The following is a 12,341-nucleotide window of genomic DNA, read 5'->3' as shown; positions in this document are numbered from 1 at the left end:
GAAACACAGGTGGAAGAAGGAGTTGTCTAGAGAGAGTCTGCCAAGGCCCTTTCAGGGACAGTGGTTTAGTTGTCCTTCAACACTTTTTATGCAGTTTGCTATGAGTTTAGAACTTTAAAAAATCAAGTTCTTATTTTTCTAAAACTGAAATGCAACTGATTTCCGATGATTGACCCAATTATATAAATGGTTGTTCATTGTTTTTAGTTTCAATTTGAATTAGACTACGGGAATCACCATTTCAAGTGAATTTGGATGGCCTAAGAAATTGTTTTTCTGGCCTGAAAACCGTTATAGGAGGTCATTTTAAAACCTAGTGACTAGTCAAAGTCATAGAAAAAGGAAGTAGAATGGTGGTTACCAGAGGTTGGGGAGAGGCGGAAATGGGGCGTTGTTGAACGGGTATAGCGTTTCAATGTGTCAAGATGAGAAAAGTTCTGGAGATCTGTTTACAATGTGACTATTCTTAACACTACTGAACTGAAACTTAAAAATGTTTAGAATGACAAGAAAAAGACAAAAAAAGCATCATGAATGGAAATGTATGCAATCTGAAGAGTAAGAGGAGAAACATTATATCTGAGAGTTATAGTACCTTCCTTTGTTGTTTGTCTGGAGTAAGTATATAAGCACTTAGCATTTTAAATCTCTCTACAAATAGACTGGTCATTTTAGGAAGCTTCAGGTTGATCTATTGTGAGAGCTGATGACATGACCAGGAATCATCCTTTTTGGCTATCTCCAGTTCATTCTCCATGCAGTAGTCCCAGTGAATATTTTAAAACCACAAATTAAGTCCTGTCATTTTTTTGCACAATGTCTTAAAACCTTCTTATTGCAGTTAGTGTAACATCTAGTCTCCATGTGTGTTCTGTAAGATCTACACCATCTGGCTCCTGCCTGCCCCTCTCTAAACCTCAGCTATCCCTGCTTCACTACGTGGTCCATCATTCAGGTACCAAACAGCAATCTCTTCCCCGACAAGAAATTTCGCTCAAAATCATCTGCATGGAACTCACTTCTCTATTTCTTTCCTAATTGTGCTCTTATTATAAATTCATCTTACTCTCATTTCCTCAGGGGAGGGTCCCTGACTGATTAAGCTAAATTGGGTCTCCTTTCCACACTTACTCTTGGCACCCTGTACTATTCTTTTTCAGTGCTTATCAGAAATTCAATATTACTTTTGTTTGTGTGACAATTTAGTTAATATCTTATTTTTGAATGAAAAAACGCATGTGCACAGAATCCTCGATGCCTTCCACAGTGTCTAGGACATGTTCACTGGTCAATACATATTTATCGAACGGCTAAATGCAATCATGTTTAAAAGTGCTTGTTTTGGTGTTACTCAGGATTACACATGAGTTTGGTTCACAGCATCCTGGCGTTTTAACCTTATAAGTCAAACCAGGGAAAATCCATCCTACCATGCTCATAAATCACAGCATGAATGTGTTTGTGTCACTAATCTCTTTGTTGCTGACACCCTCGTCATCCTTATCATTATCATCATCATCACCTTATCATGTAATCTTTGGCTTTGATGATCATTAATCCAAAGAAACTCCTTTCCTTATGAGATAGACATGTTGTTCAAGAGGCAGTAAGTTTAGACACTTTACTTGGATTTGTTTTGTATTTCTAGTACAAGTTTTGGATTTCATTCTGAGTTCTTAATATTACCCTGAGTAAAAAAAAATAAAAATGAGAATTACAAGAAACTTCTAGATTTGGAAATATTTTGAACTAGATATTTAGAACTTCAAATTAGTCAACATATCTCACCTCGAACTATTCAAAAAATTTAATAAAATTGGGTAAATATTCTTACCCAATGTTAAAGCAACAAAAACCAAGGACCAGCAGGATTTAAAGAATGAGCTGATGGATTAGATCATGTTTCTTTCATCTTCTCCACAAAGAGCCATGCAATTTAAACATATTTTGAGGCAAAGAAAACATCTTCCTTAGACATTATTAAGAGGCCCCTCCTTCCATGCTTTTCTCTAGCCCTGATGGCAGCTTAGACCCTGGAACACCTATCCTGAGACTGAGATGTGATTGAATAGAGATGGTTTTAGTTATTCTAGCTCAGTAGTTACTAATGATGATGATTTTGCCCCCACATGACATTTGATTGGCTTTATTAAAATAGTTTTCTATAATATCATTATATTTTTGTAAGAATATGTAAACAGAACATTAAGTTCAAAAGTATCAAAATTAAATTTTATAATATATGTTAAATATTTGTGGTTCAAAATTTTTCAGGGCAAAATTTTCCAGCTCTATAATTAACTACTTACATGACCTGAGCAAGGGAATAACCTCGCTAAATCACAATTTTCTCATGACAAGTGTATAGTATTATCAGTAAATTAATAGATCCTCTTTGGTGGGTTGTTTTGAGAAGTAAATGAGATACTATCAGTTTTTATCTTAGCTGAGTGTGCAGCACAAAATAGCCTTGCGGTAAATATCTGTTGAATTGGATGAAGATTAATCTATAACAAACACAATGAGCAAATTGTTTAATGTAAATTAGCTAATGTATTTAAATGCATTTTTTAAACTACAAAGACACAAGGTACACAAATAAATGTTTTATTAGTACAGCACAATAATATGTTGAAAACACTGCTGTATTCAGCCTGTCTTTGTTAGATTTGTCAGGCTTTGGAAAATAATGTATATAGAAGTAAAATATGAGCCCCAAATAGCCAATTACAATCACTGGGTTTGTGAAGTCTCCCCTTCAGAGTTAAATTAAAGGAAGCTGTAGGAAGATGTGAATTTTAATGCATTTTTAAAATTAAAAACCAACCCTGTGATGTCTCACCTCTGAATGAACCATGGGACTTTTAATTTCAAATAAACAATGTAGTGCAGTTCAAGCCTGTTCAGAAGTCGTTTTCAAAATTTTATGTGTTTCAGAATCACCTGGGTGATAAAAACCCAGATTCTCACCACCCAGAATCTATATGTGTAGCAAGTACCACCGGTGAGTCTGATGTTTCTGTGAGAAACGTGGTTACAAACAACAAGTTTTGACCGAGATGTTATTTTTAACTGTTAAAGGTCAGTTATGTAAGGATTCATTTCACCTCTACATAAAGAGATAGAGAGGGCTCATTAAGTGTAACTAACAGAAAGATAAATGAGAAATAATCTCTTCTGATGATAATTTTCTGTATACTCCTACGTGAAGACTATCCTCAAACCACCATCTCTTGAGGGGAATGGTACTCGGTCAGGGAGGCCCTTGTAGAGAACTGAACATCCCTTTTCAAAAATCAGTTTGAAAATGGGCATGGAAGCACTTTTAAAAATTTTGCTTGAGAACTACGAGTTTAAACCTACCCCACACACCATCGTTTTAGCATATGTGTCCAAACGATGTTGTTAGAAGTCAGTGCATTTTAACCATACTGGGTTGAATCATACAGGCCTTTGCATTTGAGAGAACTTTGAGATTTAGCCCTTCTAGTCTTGTCTAGTGTTTTCTACAACTGGCTGAACATTATGGTCACCTGGTGGGAGAGTGGGTTGTTTAAAAAATACTGATGCCCCGGTCACCCTTCAGACCAATTAAATCAGATGAGGGAAGGAGAAGGAATTATCAATACTTCTTAGGCAGCCAGATTGGGAACAAATGGTCTATCATTATGCAGATTGAAATAAGATAACTTGAGGCTGTGGATGAAAATTGTCTCTCTCCCCTGTTTAAGGAGCCAGGAGAAGACCTCCCATCTCTCCATGCAGTGTTCATTCCACATCTCTTGCTGCTGCCCTGGGTTATGTGATGTGGCATGAGGCTATCATTTCACACTGGCCTCTGGTCCATGTGGAGAAGTTGAACTTCTTTCTCCTGAACTAAAGCCAGGGACTGACCCCTGAAGGTGAGACTATCAAGCAACTTTCTCCCTTATCTCTCCATTCTTCAATGGCTACTTTGAACTAGAAATTGGGAACTTTAAGCTCAAGAATAAGTTGCATGTAAAAGAAAGTTGATGAATGCGCATTTTTGCTCCACAGGACTGCAGGGCAGTGAGCTCAAGAACAAACTCTCAGTTGTCTCTCTCACCCTTGCTCCACTCCTCTCTGCCCACCTTTCTGTCTCCCTTATGGAAGCTGAAAAAAACTTGGGATGTCATCATTACCGCTAAGAAAATGGAACAGAAGAGAAAACCTGAAAGTACAAGCAATCTGTGTTTTTTAATATTTAGGAGAAGCATGTCAGAATCAGCTGACTGAGTATGAGTACGGCTGTGTAGTGCAGGGGTGAGGGGATGTGAAGAGAATCCAGGGAGTGAATACACTTCTACCAGCTTTCCTTTTTCCTCCCCAGGAGCTGCTTTTCAAAGTAATTAGTTCTCTGCTGCAGAAGGCACAGCCTTGGTCTAAAACCCTAGGGAATATGCCAATACTCCTGTTAGCGTTTGTCCGTTACTTCTAGAAACATCGCATATGTTGGACATACGGCACAGCCAGAAAGGCAGCTGTCACTGCAGTTCTATTATCTTAGAGTGCTCACTTGTTCTGGGTCCCACTCACATAGGAAGCTTTCCAAGCCAGTTAATGAATGAATTGCAGCAGAACTTCCCAAATACATTATAAGCCGCTTCCAAAATAAGAGGCCCAGCAAACTCCTGCAGTGGGTATTGGAAGCAACGACTTGTCCATTACCTTAGAGGATACACCCTGGCATGCCCTAGAACATTGGCCTCGGAATCTTCGTGAGGTTTGTCTTCTAACCACTGACATGCATGTATCTGACTTGTGCATCTAGAGTATTGACACTTCCTGCTCACCAGGTACAATTAGTGTGCTAACATCAACACAGTGGACTAGCTGGATGTTCTATAGAATATCCAAATGATCAAAGTCCCAGTGTACTACATTGTGTTAGAGAGCAAGAGTTAATAAAGTCCTAGCAGGATGTTGAATGTCATTTCACTTGACACCAACTGCTTTATTCCACTTTGCTGATGGGCATTGTGAAGAGTACATCCACCAGATCAATAATAGTGTAAAAGTTCCAAAGATGGTGTTTCAGTAAAGATATCACAACTGGCATCTGGTGAATTGTATTACCATTTGCTTAAGATTTGTGTAGACCACCATTATCCATCACAGTCCATCTGGTTTTTGAAGTGATCAAACAGGTGAACTAAATGGAGAGATGACAGGGCCAAACACTCCTCTATCCCTTATAACTTTATAGGTAAAGAAAATGTGGTATACATATACAATGGAAATTTATTCTGCTACAAAAAAAAATGAATTCTTGCCATTTGTGACAACATGGATAAACCTTGAGGGCATTATGTTAAGTGAAATAAGTCACACAGAGGAAGACAAGTACTGTATGATCTCACTTATATGTGGAATCTGAAAACACCAAACTCGTAGAAACAGAACAGATTGGTGGTCACCAGAGACAGTGAGTGTAGGGGGTGGAAAATGAATGAAGTTGGTCAAAAGGTACAAACTTCCCTTTATAAGATGAATAAGTTCTGGGTATTTAATGTCCAGAATGCTGACTGTAGTTAATAATACTGTATTGTATATTTGAAAGCTGCTAAGAGAGTAGATTTTAAAAGTTCTCCACACACACATTATAAGTATGTGAGGTGATGGATGTGTTTACTAACGTTATTGTGGTAATAGTTTGCAATATATAGATATATAATCTGTAAAAAATTAATATTTATGTAGAAATATTAATATTTATGCTCATAGTTCAGTAGAATAAAATATTAATTAATATTAATATTATTAATATGGAGTTAATTTATTATTCCATAATTCTATGTAATTAATATTTCTGTGGAAATATTAATATTAAATTAAAGGTGAGAGACAATTTCTAATCTGAAACAATGCATACTAGAAGACAATGGAAACTTATCTTTAAAATACTCAGAGAAAAAAACTGTCAACCCTATTTCCTTACCCAGTGAAAATAATTTTCAAAAATAAAAGTAAAATAAAGACTTTTTTCAAACATACAAAAGCTTAAATGCATCAACAATAAATCTACACTACAGAAATGTTAAAGGAAGAACTTCAAGCTGAAGGAAAATAATATCAAATGGAAATCTGGATCTTCACAAAGAATATAGTGGACCTGAAATGGTAACTACAAGGGTAAACACAAAGACTTGTCTCCTTTTTATTAACATCATTTGAAAGTAGAAGTAGCTGTTTAAAGCAAAGTAATAAGCACAGATTATATGCTTTATAACACATGTAGTACTACCATATGTGACAATAATAGTACAAATCCAGGAGGGGGAAAAGAAAGTAATTGTAAGGTATTTGTACTACACATGAAATGTTACAAGATCACTTAAGAATGGTTAGTTGTAACTTAAAGATGTATACTCTAAATCCTACCTCAAACACTAAAAATAAAAGACTATAGCTAATAAGCCAATCAAAGAGAGAAAATGGAGAGAAAATGGAATCATGAAAAATACTCAATAAATGCAAACAAAGCCAGAAAAAGAGGGAAAGGGAAACAAAAAACATAGGGCACAAATAGAAAACAAATAGCAAGATGTTAAATTTGAGCTCAATCTATAATTGCATTAAATGTAAAAGAGTTAAACAACACAATTAAAAGACAGAGATTATTAGACACACAAACAAAAATGACCTAACTCTGTTAGCTTCCTATTGTGGCTGTAACAATTTATCACAAAGTTAGTGGCTTAAAACAAGCACAGTATATAGACTTACTTGTCCTGATTGATATTTATGGAACATTTCACCCAACAACAGCAGATTGCATATTCTATTCAAATGCACAAAGAACATTTCCCAAGATAGACTACATTCTGGGACATGAAATGTGTTTTAATAAATTAATTTTTTAATAACTTGGCTAGACTACTTTAGTAAAGTTATTAGCCCCACAGTGTGAAGCATCTGGTGTCACTCCTCAGTGGGCACAGCCTTGGGCATGTGCAGTATCACCCTGGGATGGCAATGCTTTTATCAGGCTTTTCTTTGTCTCACTCCCTAATCTCCCTGTTAAACTATCTTCCACTACTGGTATCACAGCCAGCTGTTAAGGCTCCATGAATTTCCAGTTGATTGCTCTACAGTTTTTGACAGTCCCCTGGGGAATAATTGCTCCAGTCTAATCCAATTAAATTTGGGGAAGGGTAGTTTTTGAGGCCAGTTTTTGGGGTTCTGACTGCAGGTGGGCTCTTAACTGTCTCTTTTCCTGATTCTCTATGATGAACTAGCTGGCCTAAGCTTTAGCTTGTTCCTCTTAATTAAGAGGAGTATACAATTTCTTAATTGCTTACCATCTAAATAGCCATTGGTTCGACAGTGTCCTTAGGCTTGGACTCCTCCACACTTTGTTCCAAATAAAGTCAGTTCCTTTGGGGAGAGCTCCAGAGTCTCTGTTCCCATGGACTTCCCTTCCCTCTAGGCAAAATCTCTGAGCTCCTGCTCTCGAGTAAGGGGTGAAACAGTGGCCCACTTCTCTCTGAGTAACACCTCTGCTTTAAAGCAGGGGGCTGGGCAAGCCAGTAGCCTCTTTTTTTTTCAACTTGCCTCTCCTAAGTGGAACTTCTGCCCTGAGTGAGCTATGCAATTGAGATCAAGACTCCAGTATTCTCAGCCTTGCTGCACCTGCCACAGATCCTCCATTCTGTGAATAGAGGATGTATGAAGGCAGGGAGCCACAGATCTCTTGTCTGCACTCACCAGGAATTTAGCCTCTGCAACTCAGAGCTGGGGTTGGTAGAAAATTCTTGTGGCCTGCCCCTCTCAGTGTGATAGTGTTCCTTCACCGGGAGCTGAGGAGAGAGAGATCCCCGTTTTCTTGGCCACACCTACCCAAAGTAGAGATTCTGTCATGCTGAGCTGGGAGGAGTGTGGGGAGGCAGCAGGTAGTGGCTCAAGCGCTAGGGACTCGCTGTTTTTTCCAAAATTATATAGATTTTCTTGAATAAGTATTTATTTATTTGCTGTATGTCCCTTGGGTAATTTCCAGAGACTTTAAATAGTTGTTTTTTAAATAATTTCCACCAGTATGATTGCTTTGCAGGGGAGTGGGTCTGCAAATCTCCTGATACTGCCATTTCAGAAGCTGAATTCAACCATTTTTAAAATAGTTTACTTTAGTGTAGTAGTATAAAGGGCAGAGAATGATCTTTTCCTGTTTTGCAGAAAATGGCTTCTCAAGCCTACAGTGGAAACAAAAGTTGGTAAATATTTGCCATTCTTAGTTGAAGGAACACACGGATCTTGCCACCAGCCACCTCCCTCCCTCAAGCCCTCTGAGAATTGCCTTTTTCGCACAACTAAAACCATTTCCTTCTGTTCTTCACCCCTATCATTTTTCAAGAACCACAACAGTATCCCCAAAGGACTGCCACCAAGCGGCCACCTAAAAGCAGTCACCTAAAGATGTAGCTAGATAAAGTTTTTCAGGAGTTGGGATGGAACACTTGTTATTAGGGCCTATTGAGTTGCAACTCTTTTCTAGGGTGTGCGTAGAAACCGACAGACAGACAGTGAAAGAAACTTCTAACTTCTCTCTCTTCTCTCCTTCCCAATCCTCACAAAACAAGAAAAATAAATTCAAGGAAAGGAAGCATGTGTGTGCAAAATTATACCACATCTTTTAGTGAAATCATAAATTACACAAAAATATTACATCTTGGCATGCATTGGCACTTATTCTGGAAGAAGGAACACAGTAGTCACTCTATTGCTTTAAAAACCTAGTTTAGAACGTCCTGGACAGGAGAATGTGGGATAAGAAACATAGAGAGTTTATCAACATGGCAATAGGAAATAATTTCCCTCTTAAACTCATTCCCCAATACTTCCTTCACAACAAACCACTTTGACACCTTCTGAATATCAAGCAAGAAACAGGTTAATATTATGATATCTGCTACAAATATATTAGCTTTTATCTGTTTGATGACCTTGGTTAGAATTACATTGGTCAAACTGAAGAATAGACACATATTTTATGAAGAGAAACCATATTTTGGGACATAAAAACAACTCTCAATAACTTTCAAAGGTCTAAAATCATATAGAATATCTGCCCTGACATAAGAAAATTAGATGAAAAATTAATTTCAAAAAATCTATAAAAGTGCCAAATATTTGGAAATTAAGCAAGCACATCTATGTTACTTTAGAGGTAAAAGGGAAATCACAAGGGTAAATTAGAAATTATTTTGAAAAGACAGTATACCAATATTTGAGGAATGTAATTAAAGCAATAAATATAGGGAAATTTATAATTTTAAAACTTCATTAATATAAAAAGATTAAAAATCACTATTCTAAGATTTTGTCTTAAGAAATCAGAAAAGAAAGTGCAAACAGAAGAAAGAAAATTATAAAATAGAAAACATGTAGGCAAAGACAAAATTTAAAAGAATTTAAAATTTTTTTTATTTTAAAATATAAAGTTGATGACCATTTAGAATGGTCAAGAAAAAGTGGAGGAAACATAAATCATCAATATCAAGAATGAAAGTGAACATATTATGAGATATCCTGCACACATTGTGAACCTAATAAAGAAATTTTAAGAACATCTTCATGCCAATTGATTTGACAACCTAGAGGAAATAGACAAATTCTTTGAATATTCCAACTTAACAAAATTGACAAAAGAAGAAGAACATTTGAGTAGCCATATGTTAGCTAAAATTAATTTCATAATTAAAAACCTTCCAAGAAAAAAGCTTAATGAACAGGTAGATTCATTGGTGAATATTACCAAATATTGAAGGAAAAACAAAACCGATCATATACTATCTTTTTCAGAAAAATGTTGCAAGCACTTCACAAATCATTTTACGAGGCTAGCATAAGCCTGACCCTCAATTATGGCAAGAACATTACAAGGCAATACAATTGTATATGAAGCCTCTGATGAACATACAGGTAAAAATCCTTAATGAAATATTTCAAAATTAAATACAGCAATATAAATTGAAGGCATTATAGCATGACCAAGTGGGGCTTTTCTCAGGAAAACAAGATTGATTTTTCATTCAAAAATCAATAAATACAATTCACAAAATTAATAGATTAAAGGAGAAAAATCATATGATCATCTTCATTGATGCAGAAAAAAAAAATTGACAAAGGTCAACATACGTTCTTCACTAAGAAAGAAAGAAAACCTGTCAGCAAAATTAGAAAAGAAAATACTGTGGATAATGGATCCAATTTAGATAAATGATATCAATGAAAACCTAAAATGAACACTCTACACCACAGTGAACTATTGAACATTTTCCATTTTAGATCAGGAGAAAAAAATGGATTGTTCTCTCACCATTGTGATTAAACCTGACACTAGAGAGCCTCAGGCAGTATTAGAGGTCCTGGTCAGTGTAATAAAGCAAATGGGGGAAAAGGCATAAAGATTATAAGAAAGAAGCAAAACTGTCTTTCTTTGCAAAAGAAATGATTGTTTTGACTCAAAATAGCCTTCTCAACTTTGTCAAAAACATAACCATTGACAGTCTCTGTATTTTATATATTCACGCAGACAACAGGAACAGAGAGATGTTGGGGCCTTTCCTAGTTCAAATATATCAGGAAAGGGGGCCGGCTCCGTGGCTTAGCGGTTAAGTGTGCGCGCTCTGATGCTGGCGGCCCGGGTTCGGATCCCGGGAGCGCCCCGAGGCACCGCTTCTCCGTCCAACGTGAGGCCGAGTCCCACGTACAGCAACTAGAAGGATGTGAACCTATGACATACAACTATCTACTGGGGCTTTGGGGGGAAAAAACTGAATAAATAAAATCTTTAAAAAAAAAAAAAAAATATCAGGAAAGGGATTCATTAATTCATGTTTGATCAGGGACTTTTCCCTGGACCAGTCAACTGGGTCAAGAGTGGACACCATATTCAGTCCAGCATGGAACAAGAGGGCACAAAAACGTGTACATGAGATAGGATTGCATTGTCTGGAGTAAGAAGAATTCCATTCAAATAACAATTTTGAAGTCTTACTTCCAAGAAAGAGATACTGGAAAGAACATTCCAGAGTTGATTTATCAGTCATGTACAGTCATGAAAACAGGATTCACTTTTATTTGTTGAAACATAATCCATTTGTACAGTTAATAGAAGAGCTGAGACCAAAAGTCAGGGCTCACGAAACAACCTAGGGCTAAGCAATTGCATGAGGAAGCAACAATCTAAAGCTGGAGAGACAAGCGACGAGGTGTTGATACTGAAGCCCAGAGGCCTGGGCTTCACAGCAGAAAGTGACAACACACAGGGACTATCTTGTGGGAGCTGGAGCAATGGAGGAGATAAGCCTGCTCCCAGACACCACCTGAAGCATGCAAGAAGTGGAGGAAACCCCAAATTGTCCTTCCCTCCCTACAAGAAGTGAGGGAAACCCCAAATTGTCCCTTCCTTCCTACTCACAATTTTTATCCAGTGCCTCCTACAACGGCTGAACCCAGAAGGAAACCAACTAAAAGGAGAAATGGGGTATGGTGCTTCAGATGCCATTTCCACTGCAATAGAGAGCAGCAAGAAAGGAGCACAAGAGATCTCAGAGCAAACAGTCAGATACCAGCAATGGTGTCAACTCCAGATACTGGTATTAGAGAGACAGGGAAAAGTTTCTATGAGAAAACTCATAAGCTCCTTTTTAACAGGTTTATTTACTTCTAATAATCCCTCAGACCTTAAATGGAAAATCACTATGACTATTTACTTAAGGTCAGAGACCTCTTGCACTGGCCTCACTCTGGGACTTGGGTTCAGGGCTATAAAACCCAAACCCTGCTTTGTGAGAGAGCCTGCAGATTGGACTTGCCTCCTCCAATCCAACTATCGAGAGCCTTACATCAGGCCATTAATATAATCCTTCTACTTGGAATCTTGTCTGTGTTTTGGTTCCATCAGCTCCAAGAACACAACATTCTCAGGAAAAGTGTTGAGTTTTTTGATCATGAGTTACAACAAAGATATTTATTACCCCTTGAAAGGACAAACAAATGTTACACTTATTCATTCATCCAGTCATTCATCTATTTATTCATTCTTTCAATCACCACCCACCCTGCGCTTTATTATGCTTGAACGTTTATATGCTGGATCTTTAGAACTCGAAGATGAATATCTCCTGAAGAAGCATGGAACTTTATTTCCAAGAAATACAAATTAGATTGAAGCTAAACTTAAGGAAAGACTGTTCACTTATTATTGCCTACGTAATATTATTTATTTTAAGGTCCCTATATAGTGGAAGCTCCTAGAAGAAAAGAGCTTTATTTGTCTTGTTCCTTTCCATCTTCATAGGACACAGCAAACAATAGGG

Source organism: Ceratotherium simum, chromosome 2 (genome assembly GCF_057802395.1).
Source record: "Ceratotherium simum simum isolate JZ-2026a chromosome 2, ASM5780239v1, whole genome shotgun sequence".
NCBI lineage: Eukaryota > Metazoa > Chordata > Mammalia > Perissodactyla > Rhinocerotidae > Ceratotherium > Ceratotherium simum.
Note: the sequence above shows the minus strand (reverse complement) of the source record.